The sequence below is a fragment of the Narcine bancroftii genome, chromosome 8 (genome assembly GCF_036971445.1).
Source record: "Narcine bancroftii isolate sNarBan1 chromosome 8, sNarBan1.hap1, whole genome shotgun sequence".
Lineage (NCBI taxonomy): Eukaryota > Metazoa > Chordata > Chondrichthyes > Torpediniformes > Narcinidae > Narcine > Narcine bancroftii.
The window spans coordinates 117,996,981-118,016,375 of NC_091476.1; positions in this window are offsets into that span (position 1 = coordinate 117,996,981).

Here is a 19,395-nt window from a genome sequence, read left to right on the forward strand (position 1 = left end):
ATTCCCCGTCTCTGATTCCCCGACTCTGATTCCCCGCCTCTGATTCCCCGCCTATGTTTACACGCCTCTGTTTACACGCCTGTTTTCCCGCCTCTGATTCCCCACCACAGATTCCCTGCCTCAGATTCCCTGCCCCTGATTCCCTGCCTCTGATTCCCTGCCTCTGATTCCCTGCATCTGATTTCCCGCCTCTGATTCTCCGCCTCTGATTCCCCGCCTCTGATTCCCCACCTCTGATTCCCCACTTCTGATTCCCCGCCTCTGATTCCCTGCCTCTGATTCCCCGCCTCTGATTCACCGCCTCTGATTCCCCGCCTCTGATTCCCCGCCTCTGATTCCCCACTTCTGATTGCCCGCCTCTGATTCCCTGCCTCTGATTTCCCACCTCTGATTCCCCACCTCTGATTCCCCACTTCTGATTCCCCGCCTCTGATTCCCCGCCTCTGATTCCACGCCTCTGATTCCACGCCTCTGATTCCCCGCCTCTGATTCCCCGCCTCTGATTCCCCTCCTCTGATACCCCGACTCTGATTCCCCGCCTCTGATTCCCCTCATCTGATTCCCCGCCTCTGATTCCCCGCCTCTGATTCCCTGCCTCTGATTCCCCGCCTCTGATTCCCCGCCTCTGATTCCCCGCCTCTGATTCCCCGCCTGTGTTTACCTGCCTCTGTTTACACGCCTGTTTCCCCGCCTCTGATTCCCCACCTCAGATTCCCTACCTCAGATTCCCTGCCTCTGATTCCCTGCCTCTGATTCCCTGCCTCTGATTCCCTGCATCTGATTGCCCGCCTCTGATTCTCCGCCTCTGATTCCCCGCCTCTGATTCCCCACCTCTGATTCCCCGCTTCTGATTCCCCGCCTCTGATTCCCCGCCTCTGATTCCCCCCCTCTGATTCCCCGCCTCTGATTCCCCACCTCTGATTCACTGCCGCCCTTTCCGCTCAACTATCCTGGCCTACGTTTCCCCACATATCTTTCCCCGCCTCTGATACCCCGCCTCTGACTCCCCGCCTCTGATTCCCAGCCTCTGATGACCCGCATCTGATACCCCGCCTCTGATTCCCCGCCTCTGATACCCGGCCTCTTTTAACTTTTTACTGATTCCCTGCCTCAGATTCCCTGCCTCCGATTCCCTGCCTCAGATTCCCTGCCTCAGATTCCCTGCATCAGATTCCCTTCATCTGATTCCGTTCCTCTGATTCCCCGCCTCTGATTCCCCGCCTCTGATTCCCCGCCTCTGATTCCCCACCTCTGTCTCTACGCCTCTCTTTTGCCTGCACTCTTTCCCCTCCACTCTTTCCGTGCCTCTCTTTCCCTCCCTCAATTTCAACAACTCTGTTTGATCTGTTCCGTGTACCTCATTTTCAACATACAAGTTCCAACCACTATGTTTCGCCCATCTCTTTCGCCGCCTCTATTTATGCACCTATGTTTACCCGCTTCTGTTTACCCACCTGTTTCCCCACATCTCTTTCCCCACCTCTGATTCCACGCCTCTGATTCCTCGCCTCTCATTCCCCGCATCTGATTCCCCGCCTCTGATTCACCGCCTCCCTTTCCGCGCAACTTTCCTGGCCTACGTTTACCCACATCTCTTTCCCCACATCTGATTCCACGCCTCTGATTCGCCGCCTCTGATTGCCCGCCTCTGATTTCCTGCATCTGATTCCCCGCCTCTGATTCCCCGCCTCTGATTCCCCGCCTCTGATTCCCTGCCTCTGATTCCCCGCCTCTGATTCCCCGCATCTGATTCCCTGCCTATCTTTCCCTGCCTCTATTTCCGTGCCTCTTTCTCTGCATCTCGTTTCCCACATCTCATTTCCCCCTTCAGATAACCCGCATCAGTTTCCCTGCCACAGATTCCCTGCCTCAGATTCCCTGCCTCAGATTCCCTGCATCGGATTCCCTTCATCTGATTCCCTGCCTCTGATTCCCCGCGGCTGATTCCCCACCTCTGATTCCCTGCCTCTGATTCCCTGCCTCTGATTCACTGCCTCTGATTCCCTGCATGTGATTGCCCGCCTCTGATTCCCCGCCTCTGATTCCCCGCCTCTGATTCCCCGCCTCTGATTCCCCGCCTCTGATTCCCCACCTCTGTTTACCCACCTGTTTCCCCGCCTCTGATTCCCCACCTCAGATTCCCTGCCTCAGATTCCCTGCCTCTGATTCCCTGCCTCTGATTCCCTTCCTCTGATTCCCTGCATCTGATTGCCCACCTCTGATTCTCCGCCTCTGATTCCCCGCCTCTGATTCCCCACCTCTGATTCCCCGCTTCTGATTCCCCGCCTCTGATTCCCCGCCTCTGATTCCCCGCCTCTGATTCCCCGCCTCTTATTCCCCACCTCTGATTCACTGCCTCTGATACCCTGACTCTGATAACTTTTTAATGATTCCCTGCCTCAGATTCCCTGCCTCCGATTCCCTGCCTCAAATTCCCTGCCTCAGATTCCCTGCATCAGATTCCCTTCATCTGATTCCCTGCCTCTGATTCCCCGCCTCTGATTCCCTGCCTCTGATTCCCCACCGCTGTCTCTACGCCTCTCATTTGCCTGCACTCTTTCCCCTCCACTCTTTCCGTGCCTCTCTTTCCCTCCCTCAATTTCAACAACTCTGTTTGATCTGTTCTGTGTACCTAATTTTCAACACACAAGTTCCAACCACTATGTTTCGCCCATCCCTTTCGCTGCCTCTATTTATGCACCTATGTTTACCGCTATAGTTTTCCCGCCTGATTCCCCACATCTCTTTCCCCACCTCTGATTCCACGCCTCTGATTCCCCGCCTCTGATTCCCCGTCTCTGATACCCCGCCTCTGATTCACCGCCTCCCTTTACGCGCAACTTTCCTGGCCTACGTTTCCCCACATCTCTTTCCCCACCTCTGATTCCACGCCTCAGATTCGCCGCCTCTGATTTCCCGCCTCTGATTCCCTGCCTCTGATTCCCCGCCTCTGATTCCCCGCCTCTGATTCCCCCCTCTGATTCCCCGCCTCTGATTCCCCGCCTCTGATTCCCCACCTCTGATTCCCCGCCTCTGATTAACTGCCTCTCTTTCCCTGCCTCTATTTCCGTGCCTCTTTCTCTGCATCTCGTTTCCCACATCTCATTTCCCCCTTATGATAACCCTCATCAGATTCCCTATCACAGATTCCCTTCATCTGATTCCCTGCCTCTGATTCCCCGCCTCTGATTCCCCACCTCTGATTCCCTGCCTCAGATTCCCTGCCTCTGATTCCCTGCCTCTGATTCCCCGCCTCTGATTCCCCACCTCTGATTCCCTGCCTCAGATTCCCTGCCTCTGATTTCCTGCCTCTGATTCCCTGCCTCTGATTCCGTGCATCTGATTGCCGGCCTCTGATTCTCCACCTCTGATTCCCCGCCTCTGATTCCCCACCTCTGATTCCCCGCTTCTGATTTCGTGCCTCTGATTTCCCGCCTCTGATTCTCCGCCTCTGATTCCCCGCCTCTGATTCCCCACCTCTGATTTCCCGCTTATGATTCCCCGCCTCTGATTTCCCTGCCTCTGATTCCCTGCCTCTGATTCCCCGCCTCTGATTCCCCACCTCTGATTCCCTGCCTCAGATTCCCTGTCTCTGATACCCCGCCTCTGATTCCCCGCATCTGATTCCCTGCATCTGATTCCCCGCCTCAGATACCCCGCCTCTGATTTCCCGGCTCTGATTCCCTGCCTCTGATTCCCCGCCTCTGATTCCCCGCCTCTGATTCGCCCCTCTGATTCCCCGCCTCTGATTCCCCGCCTCTGATTCCCCAGCTCTGATTCCCCACCTCTGATTCCCTGCCTCTCTTTCCCTGCCTCTATTTCCGTGCCTCTTTCTCTGCATCTCGTTTCCCACATCTCATTTCCCCCTTCTGATAACCCTCATCAGATTCCCTGCCACAGATTCCCTGCCTCAGATTCCCTGCCTCAGATTCCCTGCATCAGAATCCCTTCATCTGATTCCCTGCCTCTGATTCCCCGCCTCTGATTCCCCACCTCTGATTCCCTGCCTCAGATTCCCTACCTCTGATTCCCTGCCTCTGATTCCCTGCCTCTGATTTCCTGCATCTGATTGCCCGCCTCTGATTCTCCACCTCTGATTCCCCGCCTCTGATTCCCCGCCTCTGATTCCCCGCCTCTGATTCCCCGCTTCTGACTCCCCGCCTCTGATTTCCCGCCTCTGATTACCCGTCTCTGATTCCCCACCTCTGATTCACTGCCTTGCTTTCTGCACAACTTTCCTGACGTACGTTTCCCCACATATCTTTCCCCGCCTCTGATACCCTTCCTCTGATTCCCCGCCTCTGATTCCCCGCCTCTGATTCCCCGCATCTGGTGCCCTGCCTCAGACAACCTGCCTCTGATTCCCTGCCTCTGATTCCCTGCCTCGGAGTCCCCACCTCTGATTCCCCGCGTCCGATTCCGCACCCATGTTTCACCGCCTCTGTTGCTCTGCATCTGATTTCCTGGGTCAGATTCACCGGCTCTGATTCCGCACCTCTGATTCCACGCCTCTCTTTCTGTGTCTCTGAATCCCTGCCTCTGATTCCACGCCTCTGATTACCCGCCTCTGATACCCTGACTCTCTTTCCCTGCTTCTATTTCCGTGCCTCTTTCTCTGCATCTCGTTTCCCACATCTCATTTCCCCCTTCTGATAACCAGCATCAGATTCCCTGCCACAGATTCCCTGCGTCAGATTCCCTGCCTCAGATTCCCTGCATCAGATTCCCTTCATCTGATTCCCTGCCTCTGATTCCCCGCGGCTGATTCCCTGCCTCTGATTCCCCGCCTCTGTTTACCCGCCTGTTTCCCCGCCTCTGATTCACCACCTCATATTCGCCGCCTCAGATTCCCTGCCTCTGATTCCCTGCCTCTGATTCCCTGCCTCTGATTCCCTGCATCTGATTTCCCGCCTCTGATTCCCTGCCTCTGATTCCCCGCCTCTGATTCCCCGCCTCTGATTCCCCGCCTCTGATTCCCCACCTCTGATTCCCCACTTCTGATTCCCCGCCTCTGATTCCCCGCCTCTGATTCCACGCCTCTGATTCCCCGCCTCTGATTCCCCACATCTGATTCCCCGCCTCTGATACCCCGCCTCTGATTCCCCGCCTCTGATTCCCTGCATCTGATTCCCCGCCTCAGATTCCCCGCCTCTGATTCCCCGCCTCTGATTCCCCGTCTCTGATTCCCCGACTCTGATTCCCCGCCTCTGATTCCCCGCCTATGTTTACACGCCTCTGTTTACCCGCCTGTTTTCCCGCCTCTGATTCCCCACCACAGATTCCCTGCCTCAGATTCCCTGCCCCTGATTCCCTGCCTCTGATTCCCTGCCTCTGATTCCCTGCATCTGATTGCCCGCCTCTGATTCCCCGCCTCTGATTCCCCACCTCTGATTCCCCGCCTCTGATTCCCTGCCTCTCTTTCCCTGCCTCTATTTCCGTGCCTCTTTCTCTGCATCTCGTTTCCCACATCTCATTTCCCCCTTATGATAACCCTCATCAGATTCCCTATCACAGATTCCCTTCATCTGATTCCCTGCCTCTGATTCCCCGCCTCTGATTCCCCACCTCTGATTCCCTGCCTCAGATTCCCTGCCTCTGATTCCCTGCCTCTGATTCCCCGCCTCTGATTCCCCACCTCTGATTCCCTGCCTCAGATTCCCTGCCTCTGATTCCCTGCCTCTGATTCCCTGCCTCTGATTCCCTGCATCTGATTGCCGGCCTCTGATTCTCCACCTCTGATTCCCCGCCTCTGATTCCCCACCTCTGATTCCCCGCTTCTGATTTCGTGCCTCTGATTTCCCGCCTCTGATTCTCCGCCTCTGATTCCCCGCCTCTGATTCCCCACCTCTGATTCCCCGCTTATGATTCCCCGCCTCTGATTTCCCTGCCTCTGATTCCCTGCCTCTGATTCCCCGCCTCTGATTCCCCACCTCTGATTCCCTGCCTCAGATTCCCTGTCTCTGATACCCCGCCTCTGATTCCCCGCATCTGATTCCCTGCATCTGATTCCCCGCCTCAGATACCCCGCCTCTGATTTCCCGGCTCTGATTCCCTGCCTCTGATTCCCCGCCTCTGATTCCCCGCCTCTGATTCGCCCCTCTGATTCCCCGCCTCTGATTCCCCGCCTCTGATTCCCCAGCTCTGATTCCCCACCTCTGATTCCCTGCCTCTCTTTCCCTGCCTCTATTTCCGTGCCTCTTTCTCTGCATCTCGTTTCCCACATCTCATTTCCCCCTTCTGATAACCCTCATCAGATTCCCTGCCACAGATTCCCTGCCTCAGATTCCCTGCCTCAGATTCCCTGCATCAGAATCCCTTCATCTGATTCCCTGCCTCTGATTCCCCGCCTCTGATTCCCCACCTCTGATTCCCTGCCTCAGATTCCCTACCTCTGATTCCCTGCCTCTGATTCCCTGCCTCTGATTTCCTGCATCTGATTGCCCGCCTCTGATTCTCCGCCTCTGATTCCCCGCCTCTGATTCCCCGCCTCTGATTCCCCGCCTCTGATTCCCCGCTTCTGACTCCCCGCCTCTGATTTCCCGCCTCTGATTACCCGTCTCTGATTCCCCACCTCTGATTCACTGCCTTGCTTTCTGCACAACTTTCCTGACCTACGTTTCCCCACATATCTTTCCCCGCCTCTGATACCCTGCCTCTGATTCCCCGCCTCTGATTCCCCGCCTCTGATTCCCCGCATCTGGTGCCCTGCCTCAGATAACCTGCCTCTGATTCCCTGCCTCTGATTCCCTGCCTCTGAGTCCCCACCTTTGATTCCCCGCGTCCGATTCCGCACCCATGTTTCACCGCCTCTGTTGCTCTGCATCTGATTTCCTGGGTCAGATTCACCGGCTCTGATTCCGCACCTCTGATTCCACGCCTCTCTTTCTGTGTCTCTGAATCCCCGCCTCTGATTCCACGCCTCTGATTACCCGCCTCTGATACCCTGACTCTCTTTCCCTGCTTCTATTTCCGTGCCTCTTTCTCTGCATCTCGTTTCCCACATCTCATTTCCCCCTTCTGATAACCAGCATCAGATTCCCTGCCACAGATTCCCTGCGTCAGATTCCCTGCCTCAGATTCCCTGCATCAGATTCCCTTCATCTGATTCCCTGCCTCTGATTCCCCGCGGCTGATTCCCTGCCTCTGATTCCCCGCCTCTGTTTACCCGCCTGTTTCCCCGCCTCTGATTCACCACCTCATATTCGCCGCCTCAGATTCCCTGCCTCTGATTCCCTGCCTCTGATTCCCTGCCTCTGATTCCCTGCATCTGATTTCCCGCCTCTGATTCCCTGCCTCTGATTCCCCGCCTCTGATTCCCCGCCTCTGATTCCCCGCCTCTGATTCCCCACCTCTGATTCCCCACTTCTGATTCCCCGCCTCTGATTCCCCGCCTCTGATTCCACGCCTCTGATTCCCCGCCTCTGATTCCACACATCTGATTCCCCGCCTCTGATACCCCGCCTCTGATTCCCCGCCTCTGATTCCCTGCATCTGATTCCCCGCCTCAGATTCCCCGCCTCTGATTCCCCGCCTCTGATTCCCCGTCTCTGATTCCCCGACTCTGATTCCCCGCCTCTGATTCCCCGCCTATGTTTACACGCCTCTGTTTACCCGCCTGTTTTCCCGCCTCTGATTCCCCACCACAGATTCCCTGCCTCAGATTCCCTGCCCCTGATTCCCTGCCTCTGATTCCCTGCCTCTGATTCCCTGCATCTGATTGCCCGCCTCTGATTCCCAGCCTCTGATTCCCCGCCTCTGATTCCCCACCTCTGATTCCCCACTTCTGATTCCCCGCCTCTGATTCCCTGCCTCTGATTCCCCGCCTCTGATTCACCGCCTCTGATTCCCCGCCTCTGATTCCCCGCCTCTGATTCCCCACTTCTGATTGCCCGCCTCTGATTCCCTGCCTCTGATTTCCCACCTCTGATTCCCCACCTCTGATTCCCCACTTCTGATTCCCCGCCTCTGATTCCCCGCCTCTGATTCCCCACTTCTGATTCCCCGCCTCTGATTCCCCGCCTCTGATAACCTGCCTCTGATTCCCTGCCTCTGATTCCCTGCCTCTGAGTCCCCACCTCTGATTCCCCGCGTCCGATTCCGCACCCATGTTTCACCGCCTCTGTTGGTCTGCTTCTGATTTCCCGGCTCAGATTCACCGGCTCTGATTCCGCACCTCTGATTCCACGCCTCTCTTTCTGTGTCTCTGAATCCCCGCCTCTGATTCCACGCCTCTGATTACCCGCCTCTGATACCCTGCCTCTCTTTCCCTGCTTCTATTTCCGTGCCTCTTTCTCTGCATCTCGTTTCCCACATCTCATTTCCCCCTTCTGATAACCAGCATCAGATTCCCTGCCACAGATTCCCTGCCTCAGTTTCCCTGCCTCAGATTCCCTGCATCAGATTCCCTGCATCAGATTCCCTTCATCTGATTCCCTGCCTCTGATTCCCCGCCTCTGATTCCCCACCTCTGAGACCCTGCCTCAGATTCCCTGCCTCTGATTCTCTGCGTCTGATTCCCTGCCCCTGATTCCCTGCATCTGATTGCCCGCCTCTGATTCTCCGCCTCTGATTCCCCGCCTCTGATTCTCCGCCTCTGATTCCCCGCCTCTGATTACCCGCCTCTGATTCCCTGCCTCAGATAACCTGCCTCTGATTCCCTGCCTCTGATTCCCTGCCTCTGAGTCCCCACCTCTGATTCCCCGCGTCCGATTCCGCACCCATGTTTCACCGCCTCTGTTGCTCTGCTTCTGATTTCCCGGCTCAGATTCACCGGCTCTGATTCCACACCTCTGATTCCACGCCTCTCTTTCTGTGTCTCTGAATCCCCGCCTCTGATTCCACGCCTCTGATTACCCGCCTCTGATACCCTGCCTCTCTTTCCCTGCTTCTATTTCCTTGTCTCTTTCTCTGCATCTCGTTTCCCACATCTCATTTCCCCCTTCTGATAACCAGCATCAGATTCCCTGCCACAGATTCCCTGCGTCAGATTCCCTGCCTCAGATTCCCTGCATCAGATTCCCTTCATCTGATTCCCTGCCTCTGATTCCCCGCGGCTGATTCCCTGCCTCTGATTCCCCGCCTCTGTTTACCCGCCTGTTTCCCCGCCTCTGATTCACCACCTCATATTCGCCGCCTCAGTTTCCCTGCCTCTGATTCCCTGCCTCTGATTCCCTGCCTCTGATTCCCTGCATCTGATTTCCCGCCTCTGATTACCTGCCTCTGATTCCCCGCCTCTGATTCCCCGCCTCTGATTCCCCGCCTCTGATTCCCCACTTCTGATTCCCCGCCTCTGATTCCACGCCTCTGATTCAACGCCTCTGATCCCCGCCTCTGATTGCCCACCTCTGATTCCCCGCCTCTGATACCCCGCCTCTGATTCCCCGCCTCTGATTCCCCGCCTCAGATTCCCCGCCTCTGATTCCCCGCCTCTGATTCCCCGTCTCTGATTCCCTGACTCTGATTCCCCGCCTCTGATTCCCCGCCTAAGTTTACACGCCTCTGTTTACCCGCCTGTTTTCCCGCCTCTGATTCCCCACCACAGATTCCCTGCCTCAGATTCCCTGCCCCTGATTCCCTGCCTCTGATTCCCTGCCTCTGATTCCCTGCATCTGATTGCCCGCCTCTGATTCCCCACTTCTGATTCCCCACCTCTGATTCTCCGCCTCTGATACCCTGACTCTGATAACTTTTTAATGATTCCCTGCCTCAGATTCCCTGCCTCCGATTCCCTGCCTCAAATTCCCTGCCTCAGATTCCCTGCATCAGATTCCCTTCATCTGATTCCCTGCCTCTGATTCCCCACCTCTGATTCCCTGCCTCAGATTCCCTACCTCTGATTCCCTGCCTCTGATTCCCTGCCTCTGATTTCCTGCATCTGATTGCCCGCCTCTGATTCTCCGCCTCTGATTCCCCGCCTCTGATTCCCCGCCTCTGATTCCCCGCCTCTGATTCCCCGCTTCTGACTCCCCGCCTCTGATTTCCCGCCTCTGATTACCCGTCTCTGATTCCCCACCTCTGATTCACTGCCTTGCTTTCTGCACAACTTTCCTGACCTACGTTTCCCCACATATCTTTCCCCGCCTCTGATACCCTGCCTCTGATTCCCCGCCTCTGATTCCCCGCCTCTGATTCCCCGCATCTGATAACCCGCCTCTGATTCTCCGCCTCTGATACCCTGCCTCTGATAACTTTTTACTGATTCCCTGCCTCAGATTCCCTGCCTCCGATTCCCTGCCTCAAATTCCCTGCCTCAGATTCCCTGCATCAGATTCCCTTCATCTGATTCCCTGCCTCTGATTCCCCGCCTCTGATTCCCCACCTCTGATTCCCTGCCTCAGATTCCCAGCCTCTGATTCCCTGCCTCTGATTCCCTGCCTCTGATTTCCTGCATCTGATTGCCCGCCTCTGATTCTCCTCCTCTGATTCCCCGCCTCTGATTCCCCGCCTCTGATTCTCCGCCTCTGATTCCCCGCCTCTGATTACCCACCTCTGGTGCCCTGCCTCAGATAACCTGCCTCTGATTCCCTGCCTCTGATTCCCTGCCTCTGAGTCCCCACCTCTGATTCCCCGCGTCCGATTCCGCACCCATGTTTCACCGCCTCTGTTGCTCTGCTTCTGATTTCCTGGCTCAGATTCACCGGCTCTGATTCCGCACCTCTGATTCCACGCCTCTCTTTCTGTGTCTCTGAATCCCCGCCTCTGATTCCACGCCTCTGATTACCCGCCTCTGATACCCTGCCTCTCTTTCCCTGCTTCTATTTCCGTGCCTCTTTCTCTGCATCTCGTTTCCCACATCTCATTTCCCCCTTCTGATAACCAGCATCAGATTCCCTGCCACAGATTCCCTGCGTCAGATTCCCTGCCTCAGATTCCCTGCATCAGATTCCCTTCATCTGATTCCCTGCCTCTGATTCCCCGCGGCTGATTCCCTGCCTCTGATTCCCCGCCTCTGTTTACCCGCCTGTTTCCCCGCCTCTGATTCACCACCTCATATTCGCCACCTCAGATTCCCTGCCTCTGATTCCCTGCCTCTGATTCCCTGCCTCTGATACCCTGCATCTGATTTCCCGCCTCTGATTCCCTGCCTCTGATTCCCCGCCTCTGATTCCCCGCCTCTGATTCCCCGCCTCTGATTCCCCACCTCTGATTCCCCACTTCTGATTCCCCGCCTCTGATTCCCCACCTCTGATTCCACGCCTCTGATTCCCCGCCTCTGATTCCCCACATCTGATTCCCCGCCTCTGATACCCCGCCTCTGATTCCCCGCCTCTGATTCCCTGCATCTGATTCCCCGCCTCAGATTCCCCGCCTCTGATTCCCCGCCTCTGATTCCCCGTCTCTGATTCCCCGACTCTGATTCCCCGCCTCTGATTCCCCGCCTATGTTTACACGCCTCTGTTTACACGCCTGTTTTCCCGCCTCTGATTCCCCACCACAGATTCCCTGCCTCAGATTCCCTTCCCCTGATTCCCTGCCTCTGATTCCCTGCCTCTGATTCCCTGCATCTGATTTCCCGCCTCTGATTCTCCGCCTCTGATTCCCCGCCTCTGATTCCCCACCTCTGATTCCCCACTTCTGATTCCCCGCCTCTGATTCCCTGCCTCTGATTCCCCGCCTCTGATTCACCGCCTCTGATTCCCCGCCTCTGATTCCCCGCCTCTGATTGCCCACTTCTGATTGCCCGCCTCTGATTCCCTGCCTCTGATTTCCCACCTCTGATTCCCCACCTCTGATTCCCCACTTCTGATTCCCCGCCCCTGATTCCCCGCCTCTGATTCCACGCCTCTGATTCCACGCCTCTGATTCCCCGCCTCTGATTCCCCGCCTCTGATTCCCCTCCTCTGATACCCCGACTCTGATTCCCCGCCTCTGATTCCCCTCATCTGATTCCCCGCCTCTGATTCCCCGCCTCTGATTCCCTGCCTCTGATTCCCCGCCTCTGATTCCCCGCCTCTGATTCCCCGCCTCTGATTCCCCGCCTGTGTTTACCTGCCTCTGTTTACACGCCTGTTTCCCCGCCTCTGATTCCCCACCTCAGATTCCCTACCTCAGATTCCCTGCCTATGATTCCCTGCCTCTGATTCCCTGCCTCTGATTCCCTGCATCTGATTGCCCGCCTCTGATTCTCCGCCTCTGATTCCCCGCCTCTGATTCCCCACCTCTGATTCCCCGCTTCTGATTCCCCGCCTCTGATTCCCCGCCTCTGATTCCCCGCCTCTGATTCCCCGCCTCTGATTCCCCACCTCTGATTCACTGCCGCCCTTTCCGCTCAACTATCCTGGCCTACGTTTCCCCACATATCTTTCCCCGCCTCTGATACCCCGCCTCTGACTCCCCGCCTCTGATTCCCAGCCTCTGATGACCCGCATCTGATACCCCGCCTCTGATTCCCCGCCTCTGATACCCGGCCTCTTTTAACTTTTTACTGATTCCCTGCCTCAGATTCCCTGCCTCCGATTCCCTGCCTCAGATTCCCTGCCTCAGATTCCCTGCATCAGATTCCCTTCATCTGATTCCGTTCCTCTGATTCCCCGCCTCTGATTCCCCGCCTCTGATTCCCCGCCTCTGATTCCCCACCTCTGTCTCTACGCCTCTCTTTTGCCTGCACTCTTTCCCCTCCACTCTTTCCGTGCCTCTCTTTCCCTCCCTCAATTTCAACAACTCTGTTTGATCTGTTCCGTGTACCTCATTTTCAACATACAAGTTCCAACCACTATGTTTCGCCCATCTCTTTCGCCGCCTCTATTTATGCACCTATGTTTACCCGCTTCTGTTTACCCACCTGTTTCCCCACATCTCTTTCCCCACCTCTGATTCCACGCCTCTGATTCCTCGCCTCTCATTCCCCGCATCTGATTCCCCGCCTCTGATTCACCGCCTCCCTTTCCGCGCAACTTTCCTGGCCTACGTTTACCCACATCTCTTTCCCCACATCTGATTCCACGCCTCTGATTCGCCGCCTCTGATTGCCCGCCTCTGATTTCCTGCATCTGATTCCCCGCCTCTGATTCCCCGCCTCTGATTCCCCGCCTCTGATTCCCTGCCTCTGATTCCCCGCCTCTGATTCCCCGCATCTGATTCCCTGCCTATATTTCCCTGCCTCTATTTCCGTGCCTCTTTCTCTGCATCTCGTTTCCCACATCTCATTTCCCCCTTCAGATAACCCGCATCAGTTTCCCTGCCACAGATTCCCTGCCTCAGATTCCCTGCCTCAGATTCCCTGCATCGGATTCCCTTCATCTGATTCCCTGCCTCTGATTCCCCGCGGCTGATTCCCCACCTCTGATTCCCTGCCTCTGATTCCCTGCCTCTGATTCACTGCCTCTGATTCCCTGCATGTGATTGCCCGCCTCTGATTCCCCGCCTCTGATTCCCCGCCTCTGATTCCCCGCCTCTGATTCCCCGCCTCTGATTCCCCGCCTCTGATTCCCCACTTCTGATTCCCCGCCTCTGATTCCACGCCTCTGATTCAACGCCTCTGATTCCCCGCCTCTGATTGCCCACCTCTGATTCCCCGCCTCTGATACCCCGCCTCTGATTCCCCGCCTCTGATTCCCCGCCTCAGATTCCCCGCCTCTGATTCCCCGCCTCTGATTCCCCGTCTCTGATTCCCTGACTCTGATTCCCCGCCTCTGATTCCCCGCCTAAGTTTACACGCCTCTGTTTACCCGCCTGTTTTCCCGCCTCTGATTCCCCACCACAGATTCCCTGCCTCAGATTCCCTGCCCCTGATTCCCTGCCTCTGATTCCCTGCCTCTGATTCCCTGCATCTGATTGCCCGCCTCTGATTCCCCACTTCTGATTCCCCACCTCTGATTCTCCGCCTCTGATACCCTGACTCTGATAACTTTTTAATGATTCCCTGCCTCAGATTCCCTGCCTCCGATTCCCTGCCTCAAATTCCCTGCCTCAGATTCCATGCATCAGATTCCCTTCATCTGATTCCCTGCCTCTGATTCCCCACCTCTGATTCCCTGCCTCAGATTCCCTACCTCTGATTCCCTGCCTCTGATTCCCTGCCTCTGATTTCCTGCATCTGATTGCCCGCCTCTGATTCTCCGCCTCTGATTCCCCGCCTCTGATTCCCCGCCTCTGATTCCCCGCCTCTGATTCCCCGCTTCTGACTCCCCGCCTCTGATTTCCCGCCTCTGATTACCCGTCTCTGATTCCCCACCTCTGATTCACTGCCTTGCTTTCTGCACAACTTTCCTGACCTACGTTTCCCCACATATCTTTCCCCGCCTCTGATACCCTGCCTCTGATTCCCCGCCTCTGATTCCCCGCCTCTGATTCCCCGCATCTGATAACCCGCCTCTGATTCTCCGCCTCTGATACCCTGCCTCTGATAACTTTTTACTGATTCCCTGCCTCAGATTCCCTGCCTCCGATTCCCTGCCTCAAATTCCCTGCCTCAGATTCCCTGCATCAGATTCCCTTCATCTGATTCCCTGCCTCTGATTCCCCGCCTCTGATTCCCCACCTCTGATTCCCTGCCTCAGATTCCCAGCCTCTGATTCCCTGCCTCTGATTCCCTGCCTCTGATTTCCTGCATCAGATTGCCCGCCTCTGATTCTCCTCCTCTGATTCCCCGCCTCTGATTCCCCGCCTCTGATTCTCCGCCTCTGATTCCCCGCCTCTGATTACCCACCTCTGGTGCCCTGCCTCAGATAACCTGCCTCTGATTCCCTGCCTCTGATTCCCTGCCTCTGAGTCCCCACCTCTGATTCCCCGCGTCCGATTCCGCACCCATGTTTCACCGCCTCTGTTGCTCTGCTTCTGATTTCCTGGCTCAGATTCACCGGCTCTGATTCCGCACCTCTGATTCCACGCCTCTCTTTCTGTGTCTCTGAATCCCCGCCTCTGATTCCACGCCTCTGATTACCCGCCTCTGATACCCTGCCTCTCTTTCCCTGCTTCTATTTCCGTGCCTCTTTCTCTGCATCTCGTTTCCCACATCTCATTTCCCCCTTCTGATAACCAGCATCAGATTCCCTGCCACAGATTCCCTGCGTCAGATTCCCTGCCTCAGATTCCCTGCATCAGATTCCCTTCATCTGATTCCCTGCCTCTGATTCCCCGCGGCTGATTCCCTGCCTCTGATTCCCCGCCTCTGTTTACCCGCCTGTTTCCCCGCCTCTGATTCACCACCTCATATTCGCCACCTCAGATTCCCTGCCTCTGATTCCCTGCCTCTGATTCCCTGCCTCTGATACCCTGCATCTGATTTCCCGCCTCTGATTCCCTGCCTCCGATTCCCCGCCTCTGATTCCCCGCCTCTGATTCCCCGCCTCTGATTCCCCACCTCTGATTCCCCACTTCTGATTCCCCGCCTCTGATTCCCCACCTCTGATTCCACGCCTCTGATTCCCCGCCTCTGATTCCCCACATCTGATTCCCCGCCTCTGATACCCCGCCTCTGATTCCCCGCCTCTGATTCCCTGCATCTGATTCCCCGCCTCAGATTCCCCGCCTCTGATTCCCCGCCTCTGATTCCCCGTCTCTGATTCCCGAACTCTGATTCCCCGCCTCTGATTCCCCGCCTATGTTTACACGCCTCTGTTTACACGCCTGTTTTCCCGCCTCTGATTCCCCACCACAGATTCCCTGCCTCAGATTCCCTGCCCCTGATTCCCTGCCTCTGATTCCCTGCCTCTGATTCCCTGCATCTGATTTCCCGCCTCTGATTCTCCGCCTCTGATTCCCCGCCTCTGATTCCCCACCTCTGATTCCCCACTTCTGATTCCCCGCCTCTGATTCCCTGCCTCTGATTCCCCGCCTCTGATTCACCGCCTCTGATTCCCCGCCTCTGATTCCCCGCCTCTGATTCCCCACTTCTGATTGCCCGCCTCTGATTCCCTGCCTCTGATTTCCCACCTCTGATTCCCCACCTCTGATTCCCCACTTCTGATTCCCCGCCTCTGATTCCCCGCCTCTGATTCCACGCCTCTGATTCCACGCCTCTGATTCCCCGCCTCTGATTCCCCTCCTCTGATTCCCCTCCTCTGATACCCCGACTCTGATTCCCCGCCTCTGATTCCCCTCATCTGATTCCCCGCCTCTGATTCCCCGCCTCTGATTCCCTGCCTCTGATTCCCCGCCTCTGATTCCCCGCCTCTGATTCCCCGCCTCTGATTCCCCGCCTGTGTTTACCTGCCTCTGTTTACACGCCTGTTTCCCCGCCTCTGATTCCCCACCTCAGATTCCCTACCTCAGATTCCCTGCCTCTGATTCCCTGCCTCTGATTCCCTGCCTCTGATTCCCTGCATCTGATTGCCCGCCTCTGATTCTCCGCCTCTGATTCCCCGCCTCTGATTCCCCACCTCTGATTCCCCGCTTCTGATTCCCCGCCTCTGATACCCCGCCTCTGATTCCCCGCCTCTGATTCCCCGCCTCTGATTCCCCACCTCTGATTCACTGCCGCCCTTTCCGCTCAACTATCCTGGCCTACGTTTCCCCACATATCTTTCCCCGCCTCTGATACCCCGCCTCTGACTCCCCGCCTCTGATTCCCAGCCTCTGATGACCCGCATCTGATACCCCGCCTCTGATTCCCCGCCTCTGATACCCGGCCTCTTTTAACTTTTTACTGATTCCCTGCCTCAGATTCCCTGCCTCCGATTCCCTGCCTCAGATTCCCTGCCTCAGATTCCCTGCATCAGATTCCCTTCATCTGATTCCGTTCCTCTGATTCCCCGCCTCTGATTCCCCGCCTCTGATTCCCCGCCTCTGATTCCCCACCTCTGTCTCTACGCCTCTCTTTTGCCTGCACTCTTTCCCCTCCACTCTTTCCGTGCCTCTCTTTCCCTCCCTCAATTTCAACAACTCTGTTTGATCTGTTCCGTGTACCTCATTTTCAACATACAAGTTCCAACCACTATGTTTCGCCCATCTCTTTCGCCGCCTCTATTTATGCACCTATGTTTACCCGCTTCTGTTTACCCACCTGTTTCCCCACATCTCTTTCCCCACCTCTGATTCCACGCCTCTGATTCCTCACCTCTCATTCCCCGCATCTGATTCCCCGCCTCTGATTCACCGCCTCCCTTTCCGCGCAACTTTCCTGGCCTACGTTTACCCACATCTCTTTCCCCACATCTGATTCCACGCCTCTGATTCGCCGCCTCTGATTGCCCGCCTCTGATTTCCTGCATCTGATTCCCCGCCTCTGATTCCCCGCCTCTGATTCCCCGCCTCTGATTCCCTGCCTCTGATTCCCCGCCTCTGATTCCCCGCATCTGATTCCCTGCCTATCTTTCCCTGCCTCTATTTCCGTGCCTCTTTCTCTGCATCTCGTTTCCCACATCTCATTTCCCCCTTCAGATAACCCGCATCAGTTTCCCTGCCACAGATTCCCTGCCTCAGATTCCCTGCCTCAGATTCCCTGCATCGGATTCCCTTCATCTGATTCCCTGCCTCTGATTCCCCGCGGCTGATTCCCCACCTCTGATTCCCTGCCTCTGATTCCCTGCCTCTGATTCACTGCCTCTGATTCCCTGCATGTGATTGCCCGCCTCTGATTCCCCGCCTCTGATTCCCCGCCTCTGATTCCCCGCCTCTGATTCCCCGCCTCTGATTCCCCGCCTCTGTTTACCCACCTGTTTCCCCGCCTCTGATTCCCCACCTCAGATTCCCTGCCTCAGATTCCCTGCCTCTGATTCCCTGCCTCTGATTCCCTTCCTCTGATTCCCTGCATCTGATTGCCCACCTCTGATTCTCCGCCTCTGATTCCCCGCCTCTGATTCCCCACCTCTGATTCCCCGCTTCTGATTCCCCGCCTCTGATTCCCCGCCTCTGATTCCCCGCCTCTGATTCCCCGCCTCTTATTCCCCACCTCTGATTCACTGCCTCTGATACCCTGACTCTGATAACTTTTTAATGATTCCCTGCCTCAGATTCCCTGCCTCCGATTCCCTGCCTCAAATTCCCTGCCTCAGATTCCCTGCATCAGATTCCCTTCATCTGATTCCCTGCCTCTGATTCCCCGCCTCTGATTCCCTGCCTCTGATTCCCCACCGCTGTCTCTACGCCTCTCATTTGCCTGCACTCTATCCCCTCCACTCTTTCCGTGCCTCTCTTTCCCTCCCTCAATTTCAACAACTCTGTTTGATCTGTTCTGTGTACCTAATTTTCAACACACAAGTTCCAACCACTATGTTTCGCCCATCCCTTTCGCTGCCTCTATTTATGCACCTATGTTTACCGCTATAGTTTTCCCGCCTGATTCCCCACATCTCTTTCCCCACCTCTGATTCCACGCCTCTGATTCCCAGCCTCTGATTCCCCGTCTCTGATACCCCGCCTCTGATTCACCGCCTCCCTTTACGCGCAACTTTCCTGGCCTACGTTTCCCCACATCTCTTTCCCCACCTCTGATTCCACGCCTCAGATTCGCCGCCTCTGATTTCCCGCCTCTGATTCCCTGCCTCTGATTCCCCGCCTCTGATTCCCCGCCTCTGATTCCCCCCTCTGATTCCCCGCCTCTGATTCCCCGCCTCTGATTCCCCACCTCTGATTCCCCGCCTCTGATTAACTGCCTCTCTTTCCCTGCCTCTATTTCCGTGCCTCTTTCTCTGCATCTCGTTTCCCACATCTCATTTCCCCCTTATGATAACCTTCATCAGATTCCCTATCACAGATTCCCTTCATCTGATTCCCTGCCTCTGATTCCCCGCCTCTGATTCCCCACCTCTGATTCCCTGCCTCAGATTCCCTGCCTCTGATTCCCTGCCTCTGATTCCCCGCCTCTGATTCCCCACCTCTGATTCCCTGCCTCAGATTCCCTGCCTCTGATTTCCTGCCTCTGATTCCCTGCCTCTGATTCCCTGCATCTGATTGCCGGCCTCTGATTCTCCACCTCTGATTCCCCGCCTCTGATTCCCCACCTCTGATTCCCCGCTTCTGATTTCGTGCCTCTGATTTCCCGCCTCTGATTCTCCGCCTCTGATTCCCCGCCTCTGATTCCCCACCTCTGATTTCCCGCTTATGATTCCCCGCCTCTGATTTCCCTGCCTCTGATTCCCTGCCTCTGATTCCCCGCCTCTGATTCCCCACCTCTGATTCCCTGCCTCAGATTCCCTGTCTCTGATACCCCGCCTCTGATTCCCCGCATCTGATTCCCTGCATCTGATTCCCCGCCTCAGATACCCCGCCTCTGATTTCCCGGCTCTGATTCCCTGCCTCTGATTCCCCGCCTCTGATTCCCCGCCTCTGATTCGCCCCTCTGATTCCCCGCCTCTGATTCCCCGCCTCTGATTCCCCAGCTCTGATTCCCCACCTCTGATTCCCTGCCTCTCTTTCCCTGCCTCTATTTCCGTGCCTCTTTCTCTGCATCTCGTTTCCCACATCTCATTTCCCCCTTCTGATAACCCTCATCAGATTCCCTGCCACAGATTCCCT